The sequence below is a fragment of the Schistocerca americana genome, chromosome 9 (assembly GCF_021461395.2).
Source record: "Schistocerca americana isolate TAMUIC-IGC-003095 chromosome 9, iqSchAmer2.1, whole genome shotgun sequence".
Lineage (NCBI taxonomy): Eukaryota > Metazoa > Arthropoda > Insecta > Orthoptera > Acrididae > Schistocerca > Schistocerca americana.
The window spans coordinates 20,347,081-20,373,261 of record NC_060127.1 but is presented as its reverse complement, the minus strand read 5'-3'; the positions used below and the strand labels follow the sequence as shown (position 1 = coordinate 20,373,261).

The 26,181-nt window shown below is 40.9% G+C and overlaps 1 protein-coding gene across 1 annotated transcript in view; it reads right to left on the bottom strand.

Moving 5' to 3' along the window:
* LOC124550841 overlaps positions 1-26,181 on the bottom strand; it is a 382,565-nt gene that overhangs the window by 273,135 nt on the left and 83,249 nt on the right. Inside the window, exon 5 of the mRNA XM_047125569.1 lies at positions 2,362-2,440. The gene's annotated coding sequence lies outside the window, so the exon portion shown is untranslated. The remainder of the gene's footprint in view (positions 1-2,361; positions 2,441-26,181) is intronic.

The following is a 26,181-nucleotide window of genomic DNA, read 5'->3' as shown; positions in this document are numbered from 1 at the left end:
TAACAGCTTTATCCAAAATTTTTGAGAAAGTAATGTATTCAAGAGTAGCTTCACATATCTGTAAAAATGAAGTACTAACAAAATGTCAGTTTGGTTTCCAGAAAGGTTTTTCAACAGAAAATGCCATATATGCTTTCACCAGTCAAATTTTGAATGATCTGAATAACCGAACACCTCCCATTGGGATTTTTTGTGATCTCTCAAAGGCTTTTGATTGTGTAAATCATGAAATTCTGCTAGACAAGCTCAAGTATTGTGGCATGAGTGGGACAGTGCACAAATGGTTTAATTCGTACCTAACTGGAAGAGTGCAGAAAGTTGAAATAAGTAGTTCTCGTAACATGCAAAGATCAGCACATTCCTCAAACTGGGGAACTATCAAGAATGGGGTTCCACAAGGGTCAGTCTTGGGTCCTTTGTTGTTCTTATTATATATTAATGACTTGCCATTCTATATTCATGAAGAGGCAAAGTTAGTTCTCTTTGCTGATGATACAAGTATAGTAATCACACCTGAGAAACAAGAATTAACTGATGAAATTGTCAATACTGTCTTCCAGAAAATTACTAAGTGGTTCCTTGTAAACGGACTCTCACTGAATTTTGATAAGACACAGTACATACAGTTCCGAACAGTGAATAGTATGACGCCATTAATAAATATAGACCTTAATCAGAAGCATATAGCTAAGGTAGAATATTCCAAATTTTTAGGAATGTCCATTGATGAGAGATTAAATTGGAAGAAACACATTGATGATCTGCTGAAACGTTTGAGTTCAGCTACTTATGCAATAAGGGTCATTGCAAATTTTGGTGATAAACATCTTAGTAAATTAGCTTACTACGCCTATTTTCACTCATTGCTTTCATATGGCATCATATTTTGGGGTAATTCATCACTGAGGAATAAAGTACTTACTGCACAGAAGCGTGTAATCAGAATAATAGCTGGAGTCCACCCAAGATCATCCTGCAGACATTTATTTAAGGATCTAGGGATATTCACAGTAGCTTCTCAGTATATATACTCTCTTATGAAATTTGTTATTAACAACCAAACCCAATTCAAAAGTAATAGCAGTGTGCATAACTACAATACTAGGAGAAAGGACGATCTTCACTATTCAAGATTAAATCTAACTTTGGCACAGAAAGGGGTGAATTATACTGGCACTAAAGTCTTTGGTCACTTACCAAATAGTATCAAAAGTCTGACAAATAACCAACAAGTATTTAAGAAGAAATTAAAAGAATTTCTGAATGACAACTCCTTCTACTCCATAGAGGAATTTTTAGATATAAATTAAGAAAAAAAATAATAAAAAAATAAAAATAAAAAAACACAAAAAATAAAGTAGTTATATTAACTTAAGTATGTTGTTAAATTAACCTAATTATGTCATGTATTGGAAAATTCGACTCGTTCCACATCATTACGAAATATCGTATTCATGATCCATGGAACTAGTATTAATCTAATCTAATCTAATCTAATCTAACCTGTTATAAACTTCTTTAGAAATTCTGGATCATTGTTGACTTCATTCAGCAATTCCTCAGCGATGTCTACATAATACTGTTTTCGATCAAATATCAACAGTATCACAACAAATTTTGCTGCTACATGTTTCGTGCCCAAAAAATAAAAAAAATAAAAAATAAAAAAAATTGCTTGACACAAGCCAGAGGATACATCCACATCATCAGCAACGTCTCTGATGATGAATTGGGGATTTTCCAGTACCATTTTCTTTACTTCTTTCACACTGTCTTGGTAACTGGTGCTACGGCATCCAGGGTGGCCATCATCTTTACGTCTCCTTGACCCTCTATAACATATTTATACCCTTAGGAAACCCTTGTGTTACTCATACCCATTATTAAAGGAGAATTTAATGCAAATTCTTTGATCCATTTTCTTTTGAAACTAAGAGTTTGTCCAGCACCTGACAACATGTATAACCTTTCCAACTGTCAACAACTAATTAAATATTCAAAACAACTGAAAATGCAAGCATACAATAGGAACATGTGTACCAACAAGACAAAAAATATTGAAAAGCCTGTAAAATTAAAAAAATCTCATTACTTTCTTATCACACCTTGTACAAGTCTCTAAATACCCAGAGATAAAAACCATGCACAAATGACTTAAATTTGGTAGGCTAATCAGTTCTATTTAGCAGCATTACTATCTGTTTTACTTCATAAATGAGTTAATATGGTCTGTGCTGTAATTATTAGATTTGAAAGCAAGTTTTAAAATATTGTTAATAACTGTTTGCATCACATAAATCAGTTTTTCATATTACAGTGCTTTGGAAGTTACTTACGGAACCAATAGTTTTATAAGCTCACCAATTGTTTATAGATCCTGTGGGTCTGCACAGTCTGTGAGTGAGAGGAGACAGCTACTGTTGGGGCACTGGGTGTAATCCTGAAACATGAGTCAGTTTAAAACTTAAATAGAATTTTTTTCCAAATGTTGACATTATAATGTGATTTAGCATAAGAATGTGACTGTTTCCATTTTCTATATGAAACTACTCTAAGGAGTTCACAAAAATAAAGTAGTCTGAATTTTGGTTAGAAGCTACACTGAAGTAACAAAGGAACTGATATAGGTATGCATATTCAAATACAGAGATATGTAAACTGGCAGAAGACAGTGCTGCAGTCGGCAATGCCTATGTAAGACAACAAGTGTCTGACACAATTGTTAGATTGGTTACTGCTGCTACAATGGCAGGTTATCAAGATTTAAGTGAGTTTGAATGTGGTGTTATAGTCAGCGCACAAGCGATGGGACACAGCATCTCTGAGGTAGTGAAGAAGTGGGGATTTCCCTGTACAACCATTTCACAAATGTACCATGAACATCAGAAATCAGGTAAAACATCAAATCTTTGACATAACTGCAGCCGGAAAAAGATTCTGCAAGAATGGGACCAACGATGACTGCTGAGGATCAGTCAACATGACAGAAGTGCAACGCTTCTGCAATTTGCTGCATATTTCACTGCTGGGCCATCAACAAGTGTCAGCACCTGAATCATTCAACGAAACATCATTGATACGGGCTTTCAGAGCCGTAGGCCCACTCGTGTACCATTGATGACTGCACGACACAAAGCTTTACGCCTCGCCTGGGCCTGCCAGCACTGACACTGGACTATTGATGACTGAAAACATGTTGCCTGGTCGAAGAGGCTCATTTCAAATTGTATTGAGTGAATGGATGTGTACGGGTATGGAGACAACCTCATGAATCCATGGACCTTACAAGTCAGCAGGGAACTGTTCAAGCTGGTGGAGGCTCTGTAATGATGTGGGGCATGTGCAGTTGGAGTGATATGGGACTCCTGATAGGACTAGATACATCTCTGACAGGTGGCACGTGCATAAGCATCCTGTCTGATCACCTGCATCCATTCGTGTCCATTGTGCATTCCGACAGACTTGGGCAATTCCGGCAGGAAAATGCGACACCCCACACGTCCAGAATTGCTACAGAGTAGCTCCAGGAACACCCTTCTGAGTTTAAACACTTCTGCTGGCCACCAAACTCCCCAGACATGAACATTATTGAGCATATCTGGGAAGTCTTGCAACATGCTGTTCAGAAGAGATCTCCACCCCCTTGTACTCTTAACAGATTTGTGGACAGCCCTGCAGGATTTATGGTGTCAATTCCCTCCAGCACTTCAGACATTAGTCAAGTCCATGCCACATCGTGATGCAGCACCTCTTTGTGCTCGCAGGTGCCCTGCACCATATTAGGCAGATGCACCCGTCTCCTTGGCTCTTCAGTGTAGATATCACTATAGTTCAACACATCCCCATAACCCATTCTGCTGTTTCTGTACCAGTATGCAAACTAGCTGGGCAGGCTTAACTTATTTCACTTCTGCTTACTGTATTTTTTCATGGAGGGTTCAGTGACTGTTTGCAAATGATGTCATCCTGATTGGAGTACTAACTGAATTCAAAAGGGCATCAAAAAGAAATAGTTATGGTGTGGTTAAAGGAATCCCACTTAGCACTGGTCTTAATTCATTTATGGAAACCACAGTAACTGTAATAAGGATAATCTAGAACAGTTTCAAATCTAAACATGGATCCCGTGTTTGACTAAAGGTTTACTTTCTTTATTTAAGCCAGACTATTATCAAAATGGCAGATCAGGTGTAAAGGGGACAACTCACCAAATAGTAGGAGGGAGGGAGGTAGGGAGAGAGAGAGAGAGAGAGAGAGAGAGAGAGAGAGAGAGAGAGAGAGAGAGAGAGAGAGAGAGAGAATACTCTAGCTCATTAAAGGATATGTCTGAAAGCTAGTTCAGTTTTGTCGGTGACTCAATGGTCCTATTATCCGGTGAATTGTCTCCTTTACTCATAAATTATTTATATTCTGCTAGCACTTACTTCACTGAAATACCAAATAAGAATGTGACATCTTCTGCACTGATAAATTACAGTTTAATGCAGACTTTGAGTCTTTCTCTCTTTTCATCGAAAACTGCCTTCAGACAGGTAGTAATGGCTTTGGGAATTTATTTGTTTTTCTGACTTTGTAGTAGACTAAAGACACTTTATGGTAGAAAATAAAAATTATTGATCTATATCTACATCTACACACCTACCAAACAAACGATTGTGAAGTGCAATGCAAATACCACATATTACGATTTTTTTACCATTCCAATCACATAAGGAGCACAGGAAGAATGAGTGCTTAAATTACTCTGTGCGTGACGTAATTAGTCTAATTTTCTTTTCACGTTTCTTACTGCATTTATATGTAAGGAGCTGAAAACAAATATCTATATTTTTCAGTTCATGTTGGTTCTTGAAATTTTGTAAGGAGGCTCTGGTGGGATAGTTTGCGTCTGTCTTCAAGAGTCTCCCAACTCAAGTTGTTCAGCATTTGTGTGACACTCAGCCATCAGTCAGACAAATCCATGACTGTCCTCCTCTTTGAAGACTGACTGCATTTCCCAGTACACTGACAATGAACTGAAGTGTCATCTATTTTATGTAGGACTGTGCCTATGTCATTCCATTTATATCTCTAAAAAATGTTACACGCAAGATTTTTAAGAATATTCCAATGCGATTGACATTCTGGTCATTGGATAGTACTTCTTTGTTTTGTGAAGTGCACAATTTTACATTTCTGAACATCTAAAGCAAGTAACCAATTGTAGTATCCCTTTGAACACTTAGCCAGATCTGACTAAATATTTGCACATTTTTTTATGGACAGTATGTCATCGTTAGCACCTGTGGTCTAGGGGTGGCATCCTTGATTTTAATCACATGTGTCCTCTGCTTCAGATCTGAACCCTGCCACTGCTTAAATTTTGAATTTAAAAAAAATCATCAGTAATGGTAGCTGAAGATTTCCGGCATAATAAGTCATCTTTGTTCTGCCAAGGATCTTGACAAAGGGGGCAGAGGAGAAGACAGAGGTTCAGGGGACACTTGAGGTGGGGGAACTGCCCCTAGGGAGCAACAGTGATCAATGGCCTGAGGATGCAAGAGACAACATAAACCACTACATTAAAGTCACATAATATGTATCGACATGAGATGTAGCCTGTAACTGAAAAGTGTCAATATGATCTCTCCATTGGCAAGAGATCCTGGAATAGTCACCTATTCGCATCTCTGGGAGGGGACTGCCAAGAAGAAGGTGACCATGAGAAGAAGATTGAATAACCAATGAAAGGATAACATTCTATAAGTCAGGGTGCAGAATGTCAGAAGTTTGAATATAATAGGGAAGCTAGAATATCTGAAAAGGGAATTACTAAGACTCACTCTATAAATTGTGGGAGTCAGGGAAATGAAATGGAAAGAAGACAAGGATTTATCATCAGATGAGTAATAGGCCAATATCAACAGCAGCAAAAAATGGTATAATGGTAGCAGGGTTTGTTATGAATAGGAAAGGAGGGCAGAGATTGAGTTACTGCAAACAGTTCCACGATAGGGTTGTTCTCATCAGAATCCACAGCAAACCAACACCGACAACGATAGCAAAGGTATACATGCTGAAGTTGGAAGCAGAAGATGAAGAGACAGAGAAAATATATGAGGATATTGAATGGGTAATTCAGTACATTAAGAAATATGGAAATCTAACAGTCAAGGGGGCTGGAAAGCGGTTGTAGGGGGAGGTGTAGATGGTAAGGTTACTGGACAATATGGGTGTGGTACTAGGAAAGAGAAAGGAAAAAGACTAATTGAATTCTGCAATAAACTTCAGCTAGTAAAAGTGAATAATCTGTTCAAGAATCACAAGAGGAGGAGGTATTCTTGGCAAAGGCCAGGAGACATGGGAAGATTTCAGGTAGATTACGTCATTGTCAGGCAGAGATTCTGAAATCAGATACTGGATTGTAAGGCATACCCAGTAGCAGATATAGACTCAGATCAGAATTTTGTAGTGATGAAGAGCAGGCTGAAGTTTAAGAGACTAGTCAGGAAGAATCAATGCACAAAAAAGTGGGACATGAAAGTACTAAGGAATGAAAAGATACACTTGAACTTCTCCATGGCTATGCATACTGCCTCAAGGAATAGCTCAGTACACAGTTCAGTTGAAGAGGAATGGACATCTCAAAAGAGGGCAATCACAGAAGCTGGGGAAATAAACATAGGTACAAAGAAGGTAACTGTGAAGAAACCATGGGAAACAGAAGAAATACTTCACCATATAGTGCAGACGTTGAGTTGCAGGTAGGCACAACAAAAAGACTGTCAAGCAAACTTTCAGCCAAAAAGGCCTTCTTCCAACTTAGATAACATACACAAAAGCACTCACACAAATGTAACTCACACACACATGAGCACAGTGTCTGGTTACCGAAGCTAGGTTGTGAGCAGCTGCATATGATGGGAGAAGCAATTTGGGTGGTGGGAGTAAGGCGGAGGCTGGAGCAGGGAGGGGGGGGAGAGAGCAGGATAGGGGTGCGGGAGGATGTAGTGCTCCTTCTGGAAGCATACAGGAATGAGATGGAGAGAGGGTATGGCAGCTAGGTGCAGTTGGGAGGTTAGACGGTGGCAGGGGGAGAGGGGGGGGGGGGGGGGGAGTGGTGGCAGTGGAACAGAAGAGAAGTAAAAAGACTGTGGGTGAATTAGTGGAATAGAAGGCTGTTTAGTGCTGAAGTGGGAAGAGAGAAGGGGATAGGTGGGTGAAGAACAGTGACTAATGAAGATTGAGGCCAGGAGGATTATGGGAATGTATGATATATTGTAGATAGATTTCCCACCTGTGCAATTCAGAAAAGTTGGTATTGGTAGGAAGGATCCAGATGGCACAGGCTGTCAAGCAGTCATTGAAATGAAGAATGTTGTGTTGCACAGCATGCTCAGCAGCAGGGTGGTACAGCTATTTCTTGGCCACAGGTTGTTGATGGCTAGTCTTGTGGATAGACTGTGTGTTAGTTGTCATGCCCATGTAGAATGAAGCACAGTGTTTGCAGCCTAGCTTGTAGAGCATGTGATTTGTTTTACAGATATCCCTGCCTTTGATGGGATAGATGATGCCTGTGACCGGAGTTGAGTAGGTGGTGGTGGGAAAATGTATGGGGCAGGTCTTCCACCTAGGTCTATTACATGGTTATGAAACACGAGACAAAAGGTTGGTAGCAGGGGTCGCGTAGGAACAGACGAGGATATTGGGTAGGTTTGTTGGGTGGCAGAATACTGCTGTGGGAGAGGTGGGAAGGAAAGTGAAGCAGACTTTCCTCATTTCAGGGCATGACGAGAGGTAGTTGAGACCCTGGCACAGAATGTGATTCAGTTGCTCCAGTCATGGTTGGTACTGAGTCATGAAGAAAATGCTCCTTTGTGGCCAGACTATGGAACTTTGGGAGCTGGTGGGTGACTGGAGAGATAAGGCACACAAAATCTATTTCTGTACAAGGTTGGGTAATTTCAGTCTGTGAAGACCTCAGTGAGACCCTGGTATGTTTTGAGAGGGACTGCTTGTCACTACAGACATAGTCATCATGGGTGGCTATGTTTTATGGAAGTTATTTCTTGATATAGATTGGGTGGCAGCTGTCAAAGGGCAGGAGTTGCTAGTGGTGGATAAGTTTGATATCAACGGAGGTACTGATGTAATCGTCTTTGAATTGGAGGTCAACATCAAGGGTGGTGGCTTGTTTGGTCGAGGAGGACCAGGTGAAGCTAATGGGGGAGAAGGTGTGCCTGTCTGCAACTCAACATCTCCAGTATGTGGTGAGTAGCAATCCATCATTTTCATAATATTTCCAGTATTCAATCCTGAATTTTCAAATACAAATTTTGTTTGATACCCCGTACAACTGTATTTTGTTGTTAAACATTGATGTGCTACCATATCAAAAGCTTTTTGGAAGACAAGAAATATTGCACTTACTTCGATCCATGGTGTTCAAGAAGTCACCTGACAGAAGCACTAGTAATATTTGTAATACCTGCTGAGTATGTGAAGGCTGATAAAATACAATGGACAGACAAAATAAAGCTAACCAAAGAACTTCTATGGTATTAATTAAATTTCATATATACAAAAAATGCTAGCAATAAGATTAAGCCCCTCAAGGCAATTAAATACACAAAAATAATGATGTGGCATCAAACTGGTATTACAGTATAACAATGCGGCACCTAAGAGTTTGCATAGGGAAAAAAAAAAAGCAATGTGATAAACATAGATTAAACAGGAAGATAAAATTTTACAGGGACTGAAATCAAAGCCTGCAACACCTGAAACTAACAAGTAACCCGCTCCCTCCCTTCCCCCTCAGCATTAATAAACCCCAAATCTACTGTAGAGAGTACATAAAGGGTTGCACTTACTTAGCAACACATTTATTCTACATCTACTTCTTTATCTAGACTCTGCAAACATCTGTGAGGTGCTTGGCAGAGGGTACATCCCATTGTACCAGTCATTAGAGTTTCTTCCTTATCCATTCAAATATGGAGTGCAGGAAGAATGATCATTTTAATGCCTCTGTGTCTGCAATAATTATTCTAATCTTATCCTCACAATCCATAAGTGAGCGATACATGGTGGGGTCATAGCATATTCCATGAGTAATCATTTACAGCTGGTTCTTGAAACTTTGTTATAGACTTTCTCAGGATAGCTTACACCTATCTTCAAGAGTCTTCCAGTTCAGTTCCTTCAGTACCTCTGTGACACTCTCACAGAGATTAAATAAACCTGTAACCATCTGCATTACTCATCTCTGTATACATTCAATATCCCCTGTTAGTCCTATCTAGTATGGGTCCCACACAATTAAGCAATATTCTAAAACTAATCATATTCCAACAGTGAATCATTGATATTATAGTCATAGGATGCTAGGTTTTTTCATTTTGTGAAGTGCACAATTTTGCATTTCTGAACATTTAGAGCAAGTTGCCAAGCTCTGCACCGCTTTGAAATCTCATCAAGATCTTACTGAATATTTATGCAGCTTCTTTCAGACAGTACTTCATTATAGATAACTGTATTATCTGCAAAAAGCCTGATTTTACTATTAATATTGTCTACAAGTTCTTTAATGTACAACATAAACAGCAAGTGTCCCAACACACTCCCCTGGGGCACACACAAGGTTACTTCTATATCTGAAGATGACTCTCCATCCAAGATAACATGCTGTGTCCTCCCTATTCATGTGTCAGATTCTCTGTCTGTTGTTTCCAATTACTAAGTAACTTTTTCATGGTTTGTAAAATCTATCTCACTTCTGTTTATTTACCTCTCTTACAATTTTTGGTTCTCATCATGTAGGATACTGTTTCTGAGAAATCAGATTCACTATTGGAAACATAAGCATTCATTCATCCATTTACGCATCCTGTTCTGCAAACCTCATCGTGAAGGAAAGTCTTCAGGGATGTGGACAGAGTCAAGTTGTACACTAACAGGCAGCAGCAGCCACTGCAGTCTACTAACAGCACCGAGCAAGATGGCACAGTGGTTAGCACATTGGATTCGCATTTTGGAGGATGACAGTTCAAATCCACTTTTGGCCAACCTTATTTAGGTTTTCTGTGATTTCCCCAAATCACTTCAGGCAAATGTCGGGATGGTTCCCTTGAAAGGGCATGGTTGGTTTTGTTCTCCATCCTTCCCTAATCTGATGGGACTGATGACCTCAATGATTGGTCCCCTACCCGCAAACCAACCAATCAACCAACTTCTGTACAGTCTACTAACACCAAACTTTGATTAACAGTAATCTACTCACACTGCATTTATGGTAAGAATGTAGAGTCTCATGGCAGTAACATTAATAAAATGTTCTTGGGCTTTCAGCTACATCACATGGTAAAAATGTTGATACTATAAGTGATATCCCAGCTGGCAGCTAGAGTACATACAGGTACACCAGCAGCACATCAGCAGTCATTTCATTTGGCAATGGCCCAGGATTATTTGTTCAAAATCTCATGTCATTTAATCACTTGACATGGCTAGAAGCTCAATATACAGGTTTAAGGCCAGAACTTGCTCGTAACAGCTATGCCCTGCACAGAACCCTGCTTGGTAGGAAGGGACAGCCTTATTGGTATGTTTGTAAATTAGGGCAATGGCTTGTTCGGCCATCCTGCAGTTTTCCTCAATTTGGAATGGCAAGTATTTCGGAAATCTTTAACAGGCTATAAACTTGGCCAGTGTTCAAAATATTTATGTAGGGCTGTTGCAACCAGTTTCTAGCACATTATCCCAGGTGGTTTATGAAAGCTGGGAATGTCCCATCAAGTGAAGCAGCCATTCTCACTTTAAGTCTTGTATAGCCTTTTCTAGTCCAGTCTCTAACAATGGAATAGAGAGACTAGCATCTTCTTTGGTTTGAGTATTTAATTCACTTATTTGTCACTTTAGCTCTTCTTTAACATAGTGTCCTTAGTGTCCAATATCTTTAGCCTGAGGCTTGGTAGGTGTGCTGCTGTTTTGTTCCTGTTGCTCGCTCTGTAGTTCTCAACATGAGAGAAGCAATACCTAGTACAGAATTCATTTGTGTAGACTTTTAACCATTTTGCTTGCACGACTATTGGCTGTGAACTGTTTCGGCTATAGACAGCTATTTTCTCTGATCACTGTAGACAGTTGTTATTAATTTTGAACTATCAGCTTTAAATATTGTAATCCAAATATCATACACAGGTGTATAGTGAATGGCATGTGATGATAACTGCATTGTGGTCAAAGCTGTTTTAACGGCAACCTAAGGATGAAGACTCTGGAAATGTCTGGGTTCAAACAAGCCTTTCATACTGTGATAGACAATGTTTTTGTCCCTGTCCTTACTAAAGAGTAATTGGGGGGGAGTGGTTAGAAGTTTAACATCAATGTACTGATACGATTACTGCAATTATTACAGTAATTAAAACACTAGGATGAAAACAAAAAATCAGAAATCTGCATCCAAACTCTCACTCCATGGCAGGAGTATGGTTGTATGGCATGATGGGGTGGGAGATGGGGAATATAACTGTGCCAACAAGTGGCACAATGTGTGTTAATATGGTAATGGTAAAAAACACAAACTTGAGGGAGGGGTGGGGCGCGTGCGTGTGTGTGTGTGTGTGTGTGTGTGTGTGTGTGAGAGAGAGAGAGAGAGAGAGAGAGAGAGAGAGAGAGAGAGAGAGAGAGAGAGAGAGAGAGCAGGGGGGGGGGGGCACTACAAATACAAGAAAATTAAGAAGTAATGGACATTTCTAGGCCTTAAATTCACACAATTGCTATCCAATGTTTATCTGTAGATGAGTGGCTGACTGTCCTCATTTTTTGCTTGATGCTAAAATCTTAATTATAGTTCACAAAACCCACATGAACAATGGACTTCGTGAAGCTGGGATGGCTTGCATGCCTCACTTATACAAATAAGCTGTACGTTAGGTGCAACCACATTGGAGGGGTATCTGTGCAGAGGGCGGTCTAATCTGTGGTCCCTCAAGAGGAGCAGCAGCATTTTCAGTAGTTGCTGGAGCAACAGTCTGTATAATTGATTGCTCTGGCCTCGTGACACTAGACAACATTGTTTTTCTGTGTTGGTACTGTGAACAGCTGAAAGCAAGGGCAAACTACAGCTATTGTATTTCGAAATGATATGCAGCTCCACTGTATGGCTTAATGATAATGACATCCTCTTTGGTAAAACAGTCTCCAATTCACAGCTCTCAGAGTCATCAGGAAAGACAAATATGGAAGTATACAGGTCAGAGCATGGAATAGTAGATTCCTTAATGTGTAGGAAGGTGCAAGAAATGAGAAATGAATTGTTTGAAGTTAGATACACTGAGAATTAGTGAAGTGCAATAGCATAAAAAACAAGACTTCTAGTCAATTGAGGCAGGTTTGTAAATACAAAATCAAATAGGTGTAATGCACAAGATGGTCTAATAATGAACAAGAAAACTGGAATCCAGATGAGCTACTATGAATAGCATAGTGAAAAATTACAGTAGCCAACATATACATAAAGCCAACACTCACTGTAATATAATGTAACTGGATAGATAAAAAAAATCTATTTACCCAGCGGCAACAGGAGAACACACACATAAAAGAATGTTATACTTGTGCAAGCTTTTGGAGCCAATGGCTCCTTCTTATGGCAGAAGGGTTGAATGAGAAGGAAGAGGGGTGGGGGGAAAGGACTGGACAACCTTATGAAAAGGGGGGGATTTTGAAACAGTCATGCAGAACTGCACGTCAGGGGAGACTTATTGGATGGGATGAGAAGGAAAGACTGATTGTTGGAGACTTCAATGGACAAGATTTGAAAACCTGAGAGCTTAAAGGAGAAAGACAGGATTAATATGCAAGACAGAAATTACCGCTAAAACATCGTGCACGAGATTATAAGAGTGAAAAGCAAAGTGCATTGTACATAACAGAGGTGGGAGGGAGACGCTGAAAAATAGGCAGGTCAGAAAATGAAAGATGTAGAAAATTACAATGGAGTGAAGAACGGAGCAGTTACTGTGAAGAAATGCTGAGATGGAAGAAATCAACGTAAACTAAGGCCAGGTGGGTGGCAAGAACCAAAGGTATGTTGTGGTGCTAGCCCCCCACCTGTGGAGTTCTGAGAAACTGGTGTCTGGGGAAAGAATCTTGATGGCACATGTGGTGAAACAGGCACTGAGGTCATGACTGTCATGTTGTAGAGCACAGTCTGCAACAGGATATTATACCCTCTGCCTATGTGATTCATCCTAACTGATAACTTGGTGGTAGTCATACTGATGTAAAAGGCTGAGCAGTGTTTACACCTGGTATATGACATGTCATTTCACAGGTGTCTTTCTGTTTGATAGATTATGTTTTACCAGTTACAGGGCTCATATAGGCGATTGGAGGAGTCACTGGCTCTGAAAGCTTGCATAATTATAATCTTCTTTTATGTGTGTGTTCTCCTGCCACCACTTGATGAGTAGAGTTGTTTACCTATCCAAATACATAATACTGTCAAAAATTGATTATTTTCATTGCAACTCTCTCTACATTAGTACAAGATTATGTGCCTGTTAGTTCCAAATATGAAGAAATTGAAAAGAAGGCTGACAAGATAAAATAAATTATTCAGATGGTTAATTGAGAAAATAATTTAATTATGCATAGTCCATTATAGTTCAGGCATGCAGCCATGCAAATAAAATTTCTTCCACTGAATTTAATTATGGTGGGGGACTGGAATTTGATAGTGGAGAAAATGAGAGAATGAAAAATCTCAGGACAATACTGATTACAAAGTAATGAAAGGGATAAGCCATCTAGTAGCATTTTGTACAAAGCAAAATTGAACTATTGCATCTGATTTAAGAAACATAAAAGGCAAATGTGAAATAGTCCTGGAGACACTGCAACATTTCAGATAGGCGATATTATTGCATCCCCCGGGTAGTCAATTCCTCCGCACACCAGGCAGGCTGTGCAGTCAGTCACCCTGCCGGTAGAACATTAGTAAATTGCTCTCATAAACACCAAGATACTTTCCTCATATGGCCTGGGCTGTTACCTTGGTGTTACATGTCACCTCCATAGCATCTGGGGGCACCAACCCCACCTACGAGCAGCATTCCTGTTGGCAGGGTACTAGTTTGCTACACCAAGTCACGTGCCCTCATACTGCCACGCAGATACCCATCTGCGCCCGACTATTTGGGCCACTGCCAGACCGTGCCAAGTCAGTTATGCCCTGCACCTCAAGTTGGCAGTACTAGCAGCTCTGTCCGGCCATGTGAGCAATTAATTCTCAAGTGTTACAAGTCGACAATGCTGGCGGCTTTGTCTCAGCACTCCACAGAGGCAGAGTCCAGTGCATCTTGGTAAGCACTGGCTGTAAGTCAGCCATCACATGCTGGCAGCAGCGGCCCACTAACATCCCAGGACTTCATGCCGCCACCGGCCAAGGCTCTGAGGTTTGTCGTGTGGCACGTCACAGTTGTCACAAGGGAGGCATTTCTGTTGTATTTAGTTGTATTCGCCCAAAGACATCATAACTGAGTTTTGGTTTTGTTAATGAACAGTTACTCTTATAAAGTGTCTTTGATCATTCCTCAGTATGAGCAATTTGTGAATGGCGATGAGATCAAAAGTCTTTTCAGTGTTATTCTATATCTGCCAGTCTTCATTGACAAGACATCTGTCTCTCCCGTGTGGGACACGTGTATCTGACCTCATTCTCTCTCCCCTCATCTACCATATGTCAGTGATGATGAGTGTATGTGCACATGTATTAAAGTATGTTTTTTCTGTTGTCTTCTCTCCTCCCACCTGTCATACTTCAATGGCAATAAAGTAAAAGTGCAGTCTGTCATTATCGTCTCTCAAAGGTTTGTGTTTCAGCATTCTTTCTTTGTCTGGTTTTAGAGTTTTTTTTTTTTGTGTATTGGATTGTTTGCCAGAGCAGCTTATGTTTTGATGATGTTCAAAGTGTGCTAGTTAGTGTTGCTGAGACAGTACTTTTTTTTCCGCCTGTCCTGTTCCCCCAGTCAGAGTGCAATGTTCTTCACATTCGTGATTCTTCCACCTGGGAACATTTTAATGTCAGATGCAGTCCTTTCTGCATAGTTCACATAATTACCATATGTACCAGTGTGAATTCTGATGGCCGCTGCTGATCTACATCGTTTTCATTTTTGAAGAGTTAAAGTTTCTCAATTGCTAGAGGTGTTCTCACACACGGTTTATGATTTCAAGTGTATCATAATGTCTGGCTCATTGTCAGAGCTGTTAGTATCTCAAGTTGTTCACTGGCAGGACCAGCAAACTCAGAAGTTGTTAAAGAGTGTAACTCAGCTCACTCAGGTTTTGGCTACTACAGCCACATCTTGTCAAACTACTCCCACATCTACACTATCTTCTAGAGTGTTTGACAGGCAGAAAGAAGACTGAGACCGGTACTGTCAACAACTGGAGTTGCATTTCACGGCTTACGGCATCAAAGTTATGCAACGCAATGCTCATTTTCTCGCCAGCACAGGTACAGGAATTGTTTGTATTTGTTGTCAGTTTTTCCCTGATTCACACATGGAGAACTAGACTACGATTTATTGGTGGAACGGTTAAATGTACATTTTCGTCGTGTCAGTCACCTCTGGGTGAGCAATATGCGTGCCACATCCTTGTGTAATGTTGGTCAGTCTTTTTCATAATGTTCAAGTGAGCTTGTTCAAAAACAGAGTCCAAACAGGGCATCAATAAGTCATGTGCATGGCAAGCTGGGCCCCTTCGGTCAGGTTGTTAAGAATGTTGATGTTGTGCCGTGTGGCACTCCACGTACAGTTCTCAGAGTTCTACGGCAGCACTACCACTACTCTCGACGCAGCCCACGACTGTGATGGCATCAGCAACTGACTCTCTTATCGCCAGTGACACTCCTGTCAGCACTGTCCCTGTCGTGGCCAACCCTCGTGTTGTTGCCGAGCCTGCCTGCGGTGCCGTCAGCCCTGCCTGTGGTCCGAATGTCGCTGGCCCTGTCCTGTCTGGCCCTCTCATTGCCACCAAGTCTGTCTGCACGACATCCATCTCGTCATTTGTCTGTTCGTCCATCGTCGAGCCTGTCCTGACCGTCTCCTGTGCCATTTCCAATGCTGTTCCAGCCAGACCTGTCGATGCCGATGCCAGTTGTTTTGTCAGATTGTTCAATGCTGGCACTGCCACGGCCAGTCCTCTCGCTGCCGTTGCCACTGTCGTCGTGGTCAGGCCAGTCGTTCCCGATAGTGTCGATGCGGACACTCTGGTTCTTGTCGTTGCCAGATCGACCACCAGTTTCACTGGTCACGCTGGCACCACCGATTCCACTGTGTGTTGCACCGGGTCCCGGAATACACCTTCTTAGAAGTTTTGCCGCAAGCCCCACCGACGCCATACCCCACCCCGTCATTGCCTGCAGTGGAGAGAAGTCACCATTTCCCTAAATGGCCATGGCATGCTTGTTTTGTTGGGATCATTTCTTGTGTCAATTATTGGTTTACCTCAGTAGTTTCATGTGCCTGTTACTGAGCTTTCGCAAAGTTTCCCTACTATTCTCACAGGTCCCACACAGCACGTTCAGCAGTTTTGGTAGTTGTCCCTTGCTTTCTTATTCAGTGGGTATGTACTTTCCAATATTCTTATATACACATGGTGTTTCTGGTTCAGTTTTGTGTGCAAGGAATTCACAGTTCTGATATTGTATCTCTTTGGTTGATTCCCAAACACATATTTTCTTTTTTCTTACTGTGTTGTTGATGGTTCCGGTTTCCCGGATAGTCAGTGCTGGCGGTAAATGGCCTTCCCCATTAATATGCCATATCTTTGAGATGACAGAACCATTTTTTTTTAAGGAGGAGGGACATCCTATCCACCTGGTGGTTATTTTCTCCACACTCCGGGTGGACTGTGTGGGCAGCTGCCCTGCCCGTCAGACACGGGCTTCATCCACACTGAGATATTGACTTGTATGGAATTACACATTGCCTCACATGTCTGGTGGTGCCAATCTTGCTGACTGGTAGTGTGCCTATCACAGCTGAGAGTGCTGTTGGGAGGGCTCTATTTTGCTGCATTAGGTCACGTGCCCTCACAACATCACGTGGATATCCCCCCCCCCCCCCCCCCCCCCCCCCCCCCCCCGTGATTATTTAGCCCATTGCTAGATAATGCAAAGTCTAGTAACGCTCTATGCCTCGAGTCAGCAGTTCCGTACAGCCACATCAGCAGTTCATCCCAGCGCCGTCAGTTGGAAGTACCGGTCATTTTGTCCCAGCACTCCACTTCGGCAGACCTGGCCCAGTTCGTCCTGGTATTCGCCCGTCACAAGCCAGCAGTACAGGCCCAGTAACATCCCAGGTCTTCACGCTGCCATCTACCACAACTCTTGAATCGTGTAGGCACATCACGGACAACATCATAGGTCCGATATTTCTGTCCTATGTAGTGGTGTGGATATTCATCCGAGGACACTATGACAGAGTTTTGGTTTTGTTAATAAAAAGTGACTCTTTTGAAATGTCTTCAAACAGTCCTCAGTACAAGCCCAGCATGATGGTAAGACAGAGAATTCAAATTTCAAAACATTTCCATAGGTAAATGTAGCCTGTGACCACAGCTTAGAGGTTATGAGTGAAAGAATAAAACTAAAAAAACCTGCGCAATGGTAGGAAACTAAGGAGACGGTACCTGGATACATTGAAAGACCACTGGTTGCTGAGAGTTTCAGAAGGAGCATTATGTCAATATGTTAGAAGATGAATGGGCTGGTTTTAGAGATGAAATCGTTATTGCAGAACAGGATTAAATAGGTAAAACGACAAATCCAAGTAGAAATCGTTGGATAACACACAAGAACATTCACGGATGTGAAAGAGTCACAATGAACATTAACAATAGACAAGGAAATCATAAAAAAGAAAATATGAAAATCCAGCAACTCAAGCAGATAAAAGAAAATAAAAAGTAGCGTTGAATGACAAGACAGGAATGGCTTGAAAGAATGCATGGCTGTGGAAGCATGCATGACTACTGGTAACATAGATGCTGTCTAAAATAAAATTAAAGAAAGGTTTTGAGAAAGGAGAAGCAGCTGTAAGAATGTCAAGAGGTGAGGTGAGAAGCTAGTGTTAAGTACACAAGGGTAGGCAGTAGGATGGAAGGGGTTATAGGTAAGATATATACAAAGGAAACAAACTTGAAGAAATTGTTGTGGAAAGGGAGGAACATTTAGACAAAGACGAGAAAGAAACAATTTGAAACAAGGAACCAGAGCATGAGATATCTCTCAGAATTACTGACATCCTTGGTATAACATATTATGACAAATTATTCCATCTGGTGTTTAAGATATTTGAGAAAGGTGAAATTTACTCAGACTTCAAGTGGAACATCATAATTCCAATTCCAAACAAAACGTTTATGATATTACTGAGCATTAGTTTAACAAGTCATGGTTGTAAAATGCTAACATTAATTATTTACAGAATGAAGGACTCAGATTTGAAAACGAGACACTAAAAATAGTAGATGAGTTTTACTATCTGAGGAGCAAAATAACAGATGATGGCTGAAGCAGAGTGTGTACTAAAAGTAGACTGATGATAAAAGAGAAAGCATTTCACAAAAAGAGAAATTTGTAAACACATGTAATATAAATTTCAGTTTTGGGAAGTTTCTTCAGAAGGTATCTGTTGGGAATGTAGCCTTGCACTTGTTAAGAAATGAAATGTGGACTATCTGCAGTTCAGGCAAGAAGAGAATAAAAGTTTTTGAAATGTGGTGCTACTGAAGAATGCTAAAGATTATGTGGGTGGATCAAATAGCTCATGAGGAGGAACTGAATTGAATTGGGGATAAAAAAAGAGGTACACCACAACTTCATTAAAAGAAAGTACCAATTGATAGGACACATTCTGCAGCATCAAGGAATTATCTTCATAGGTGATGAGAGGGGGCGAGGGGGAAAAACTGTAGTAAAGAGAGACTATGGTCTGAATACAGCAAGGAGGTTCAAATGGACGTAGGCTGTAATAGTAATGCAAAGATGAAGAGGCTTGACGAGGATAGACTAGCATGGAGAGATGTACTCATTCATCATGTTCCACGTATCTTATCAGGAAAGAGAACATTCAGCGATGTGGAAGAGTCAAATTACACATTAAAAATAGACAAGGAAACCAGAAAAACGTAACCTGGACACTGTATTAACAATGCTGTTCATGTTTATGTTATGTGAATGTACTTGAGCAAATTAGAAAGAAAGCTACAACATGGAATATAGATCATCTACATCTACATGGATACTCTGCAAATCACACTTAAGTACCTGGCGGAGGGTTCTCCAAACCACCTTCACTATAATTCTCTATTATTCCACTCTTGAACAATGCATGGAAAAAATGAACACCTACCCCTTTCTGTTCAAGATCTGATTTCCCTTATTTTGTTATGATGATCATTTCTCCCTATGTAGGTCAGCATCAACAAAATATTTTCGCACTCAAAGGAGAAAGTTGGTGATTGAAATTTCGTAACAAAATTCTGCTGCAACAAAAAATGATGTCTTAATAGTGTCCATCCCAAATCCTGTGTTACGTCCATGACTCTCTGCCCTATCTCGTGATAATACAGAACATGCTGCTCTTCTTTGAACTTTCTTGATATACTTTGTTAATCCTATCTGGTAAGGATCCCAGACCATGTAGCAGGGCTTTTAAAGAGGATGGACAAGCATAGTGTAGGCAGTCACTTCAGTAGATCTATTGCATTTTTTAAGTGTTCTGTCAATAAAATGCGGTCTTTGGTTTATCTTCCCCACAACATTTTCTGTGCGTTTTTTCCAATTTAAATTGTTCATAATTGTGTTTAGTTGAATTTATAGCCTTTAGATTAGGCTGATTTATCCTGTAACCAAAGTTTAATGGATTCCTTTTAGTACTCTTTTTCATCATTTAGAGTCAAGTACCAATTTTTGCACCATTCAGATATCTTTCCTAAATTGTTTTGCAATTTGCTTTGATATTCTTATGAGTTCCTGAAGAGGGGCAGCAGCCTTTTCAGTAGTTGCAGGGGCAACAGTCTGGATGATTGACTGATCTGGCCTTGTAACATTAACCAAAACGGCCTTGCTGTGCTGGTACTGCGAACGGCTGAAAGCAAGGGGAAACTACAGCCGTAATGTTTCCTAAGGACATGCAGCTTTACTGTATGATTAAATGATGATGGCGTCCTCTTGGGTAAAATATTCCGGAGGTAAAATAGTCCCCCATTCGGATCTCCGGGCGTGGACTACTCAAGAGAACGTCATTATCAGGAGAAAGAAAACTGGCATTCTACGGATCGGAGCGTGGAATGTCAGATCCCTTAATCGGGCAAGTAGGTTAGAAAATTTAAAAAGGGAAATGGATAGGTTAAAGTTAGATATAGTGGGAATTAGTGAAGTTCGGTGGCAGGAGGAACAAGACTTTTGGTCAGGTGATTACAGGGTTATAAATACAAAATCAAATAGGGGTAATGCAGGAGTGGGTTTAATAATGAATAAAAACATAGGAGTGCGGGTTAGCTACTACAAACAGCATAGTGAACGCATTATTGTGGCCAAGATAGACACAAAGCCCATGCCTACTACAGTAGTACAAGTTTATATGCCAACTAGCTCTGCAGATGATGAAGAAATAGATGAAATGTATGACGAGATAAAAGAAATTATTCAGGTAGTGAAGGGAGACGAAAATTTAATAGTCATGGGTGACTGGAAACCGTCAGTAGGAAAAGGGAGAGAAGGAAACATAGTAGGTGAATATGGATTGGGGGGAAGGAATGAGAGAGGAAGCCGCCTTGTAGAATTTTGCACAGAGCATAACTTAATCATAGCTAACACTTGGTTCAAGAATCATAAAAGAAGGTTGTATACCTGGAAGAATGCTGGAGATACTAAAAGATATCAGATAGATTATATAATGGTAAGACAGAGATTTAGGAACCAGGTTTTAAATTGTACGACATTTCCAGGGGCAGATGTGGATTCTGACCACAATCTATTGGTTATGAACTGCAGATTGAAAATGAAGAAACTGCAAAAAGGTGGGAATTTAAGGAGATGGGACCTGGATAAACTGACTAAACCAGAGGTTGTACAGAGTTTCAGGGAGAGCATAAGGGAACAATTGACAGGAATGGGGGAAAGAAATACAGTAGAAGAAGAATGGGTAGCTCTGAGGGATGAAGTAGTGAAGGCAGCAGACGATCAAGTAGGTAAAAAGACGAGGGCTAATAGAAATCCTTGGGTAACAGAAGAAATATTGAATTTAGTTGATGAAAGGAGAAAATATAAAAATGCAGTAAATGAAGCAGGCAAAAAGGAATACAAACATCTCAAAAATGAGATCGACAGGAAGTGCAAAATGGCTAAGCAGGGATGGCTAGAGGACAAATGTAAGGATGTAGAGGCTTGTCTCACTAGGGGTAAGATAGATACTGCCTACAGGAAAATTAAAGAGACCTTTGGAGAGAAGAGAACCACTTGTATGAATATCAAGAGCTCAGATGGCAACCCAGTTCTAAGCAAAGAAGGGAAGGCAGAAAGGTGGAAGGAGTATATAGAGGGTTTATACAAGGGTGATGTACTTGAGGACAATATTATGGAAATGGAAGAGGATGTAGATGAAGACAAATTGGGAGATAAGATACTGCGTGAAGAGTTTGACAGAGCACTGAAAGACCTGAGTCGAAACAAGGCCCCGGGAGTAGACAACATTCCATTAGTACTACTGATGGCCTCGGGAGAGCCAGTCATGACAAAACTCTACCATCTGGTGAGCACGATGTGTGAGACAGGCGAAATACCCTCAGACTTCAAGAAGAATATAATAATTCCAATCCCAAAGAAAGCAGGTGTTGACAGATGTGAAAATTACCGAACTATCAGTTTAATAAGTCACAGCTGCAAAATACTAATGCGAATTCTTTACAGACGAATGGAAAAACTGGTAGAAGCCGACCTCAGGGAAGATCAGTTTGGATTCCGTAGAAATGTTGGAACACGTGAGGCAATACTGACCTTACGACTTATCTTAGAAGAAAGATTAAGAAAAGGCAAACCTACGTTTCTAGCATTTGTAGACTTAGAGAAAGCGTTTGACAATGTTAACTGGAATACTCTCTTTCAAATTTTGAAGGTGGCAGGTGTAAAATACAGGGAGCGAAAGGCTATTTACAACTTGTACAGAAACCAGATGGCAGTTATAAGAGTCGAGGGGCATGAAAGGGAAGCAGTGGTTGGGAAAGGAGTGAGACAGTGTTGTAGCCTTTCCCCGATGTTATTCAATCTGTATATTGAGCAAGCAGTAAAGGAAACAAAAGAAAAATTCGGAGTAGGTATTAAAATTCATGGAGAAGAAGTAAAAACTTTGAGGTTCGCCGATGACATTGTAATTCTGTCAGAGACAGCAAAGGACTTGGAAGAGCAGTTGAACGGAATGGACAGTGTCTTGAAAGGAGGAACATCAACAAAAGCAAAACGAGGATAATGGAATGTAGTCGAATTAAGTCGGGTGATGCTGAGGGAATTAGATTAGGAAATGAGACACTTAAAGTAGTAAAGGAGTTTTGCTATTTAGGGAGTAAAATAACCGATGATGGTCGAAGTAGAGAGGATATAAAATGTAGACTGGCAATGGCAAGGAAAGCGTTTCTCAAGAAGAGAAACTTGTTAACATCGAGTATAGATTTAAGTGTCAGGAAGTCGTTTCTGAAAGTATTTGTATGGAGTGTAGCCATGTATGGAAGTGAAACATGGACGATAACTAGTTTGGACAAGAAGAGAATAGAAGCTTTCGTAATGTGGTGCTACAGAAGAATGCTGAAGATAAGGTGGGTAGATCACGTAACTAATGAGGAGGTATTGAGTAGGATTGGGGAGAAGAGGAGTTTGTGGCACAACTTGACTAGAAGAAGGGATCGGTTGGTAGGACATGTTTTGAGGCATCGAGGGATCACAAATTTAGCATTGGAGGGCAGCGTGGAGGGTAAAAATCGTAGAGGGAGACCAAGAGATGAATACACCAAGCAGATTCAGAAGGATGTAGGTTGCAGTAGGTACTGGGAGATGAAGAAGCTTGCACAGGATAGAGTAGCATGGAGAGCTGCATCAAACCAGTCTCACGACTGAAGACCACAACAACAACATTCTTATGAGTTTACTAGTCAATAATTGATAGCCCCATCAGAAAACAACCTAAGATAGCTGCTCAGATTGTCTCCTAAATTGTTTATCTAGATAAGGAACAGCTGAGGGCCTATAACACTACCTCGGGGAATGCCAGAAATCACTTCTGTTTTACTCGATGGCTTTCCATCACTTACTAAGAACTGTGATCTCTCTGACAGGAAATCATGAATCCAATAACATAACTGAGACAATATTCCATAAGTATGCAATTTCAGTATAAGTGTGATGACTTGCCGATCTTTCAAAGTGTGCAGTTACGCGCGTCCTCTACATGCGGCGCTGTCTGCCAGCCGTGCAGCAGCAGCGCCACCTAAGCGGCCAGCCAGCGGCCGCTAGACTCGGACTTAGTGATGATTTGACTGTCAAAGTGTACACACGTCTTACTCTGTTTACTTGTTCTGTGACTTTCATGTATTGCGTCGTCCTTGAAATATATTTGTTCAACTTGAAGTTACAACAATAAGCCTTTTGGAAACCTAGAAATATGGAACCAATTTGAAATCCGTTGTCAATAGCACTCAACACTTTGTGTGTGTAAAGAGCTTGTTGGGTTTCACAAGAACGATGTTTTCTATATCCATGTTGACTGTGCGTCAATAGACCATTCTCTTTGAGATAATTCATAATGTTCGAACACAATACATGTTCCAAAATCCTGCTGCATACTGATGATAATGATATGGGTCTATAATTTATTAGATTACTCCTACTACCTTTCTTGAATATTGGTGTGAGCTGTGTAGCTTTCCAGTCTTTGGGTATGGACTTCCATCGAGCAAGTGGTTGTATACGATTGTTAAGTATGGAGCTATTTCAACAGCATACTCTGAAAGAAACCTAAATGGTAAACAGTCTGGACCAAAACACTTGCTTTTATTGAGTGATTTAAGTTGCTTCACTACTGCAACTATATCTACTTATAAGTTACTCATATTGGCAGCTGTTCTCAATGTGAATTCCTAAATATTTACTTTGTCTTCTTTGGTGAAGGAACTCTGAAAGGCCATATTTAGTAACTCTGCTTTTGGAGCACTGCCATCGACGGTATTTCCATTGCTATTGCACAGAGAAGGCATTGACTGTGTCTTGCTGCTAACATACTTTACATATGCCCAGAATCTGTTTGAATTTTCTGCCAGATTTCAAGATAACGTTTCATTGTGGAAACTGTTAAAATCGTATCACTTTGATGTCTGTGCTAAATTTTGAGTTGACATGGTATCATCAATGTCTGCACCATGATGCCTGCCACCAGGTGCCCCCAGTCACACACCACACAGCTGACGGCCAGCTGTCTCCAGTTCACTTGCATGCTGCCCAGCTGGACAGTGCAGACACGGCCCCCATGCATAGTTGCCTCCGCAGTACTGCAGCAAAACTGGCTGGCATACGCTCACGAAATAGTTACGTGTCGATGCTTCTCCAATTATGTTTGCTACGCCAAAGCAGACTCACTGACGGCAGGCAAGTTCGAGCACCACTGGGGATCTGTAAGTGCACTCGGCACCACAGTCCAGCAGTCTCGGTTCGAACTGCGCTATCGTTGCTCCCTCCGTGTTTCACCACTCGGATCGACCTCGTCTTGACTTCTACTCTAGATTTGTCCACAGACTTTGTTACACACAGTCCTAGCTGCAGCACTTAGCTCAGCCACCAAAGTTATGTATATTTTTCTTCCATCTTTGCCTGTGGAGAAATAAGCTGTGTTGCTTACTTGTGCCTTCTATTACTTGTTGTACCTCCATTCATGGATACAACAAATTAGAGGCAACAGAGACTAGTTCTTGTACTGGTTTCAGTTCCCTCATACTGTGGTACTTCCACATGCGCAAGTATATAGCCAGAGGGGCAGTGCCACACACTCAATTTCCATTTCTGTGTCTTATAGCCTCCGATGGGGGGGGCTTTCATAAATTCTTTTTGGCTTCAGAAATGGATGGCATTTTAAGTTTTTGGGGAGCTCCTTTATAATTATCTTACTTTTGTGCATCTCATCATAACTTGAAGCTTATTCTTTTTCAAATGTCTACTGTCCAGCATGAGGAATCTCTATTGTTAGACAATCTTCTTCAGTTTGAGTCAGTGCAATTCACAAACTGATGGACACAGTGGAACTGCTGTTGCAGGACCAACGACTCCCACAGCTAGCCCTGGTTTGACATGTAACTGAGGCTGATGATAATGGCAGCAGTGGGTCAAATACAAACTGCAACTGTTTCAGCACTTTGTGCCCTGCAAAATTTTGAGTGATGTTCAAAAATCACATTTTTTGCCTTGGGTCACCCCGCCCCTAGTCAGCCTGAATCAGTTCCTTTCCCAGACATCACTGCAGCTCTAGATAAGTATTTTGACTACCAGGTGTCAACTGCCACTGCGCATTATAAGTTCTCTTGAATGAAGTACCAACATACCCTATCCTGTAGGCAGAGGCTCATAGAGTTATGAGAGATGACTCGCACCTGCAAATCTGAATATACCTGCGGTCAGTCAAACACGGATGCAATGTTCCAGGATGTTATAGTTCAAAATGTTACTGATTTGAGACTTAGGATAGACGTCCTCAGACTGTTGGAACCCACAGTTGACGACGACATTCATATAAACGAGGTGCAGGAATTGTTTGAAGCCGCAGAGCTGGAAATGTCACCACCTACAGTAGTTGCTCTCAACACCTGTCAGTCTTTTCAGCACAGGGCCGCAAGTCCTACAGGGCACCACTACAACCTACGGCACACTCCCAAAAGCCACGTATTGGCAGAAAATTGCATTACTACCCTAAGAGCTACATCTATCATGATAGAGACACTTTTCGCTTTTACCAACCCAATTATTTCAATTATTTCTTTTTTAAAAAAAGATTGTAACAATACCAGAGAAGGAAAGTTGCCACTCACCACATAGTGGAGATGCTGAGTTGCGATAGGCACAACAAAAAGATTCACACAATTATAGCT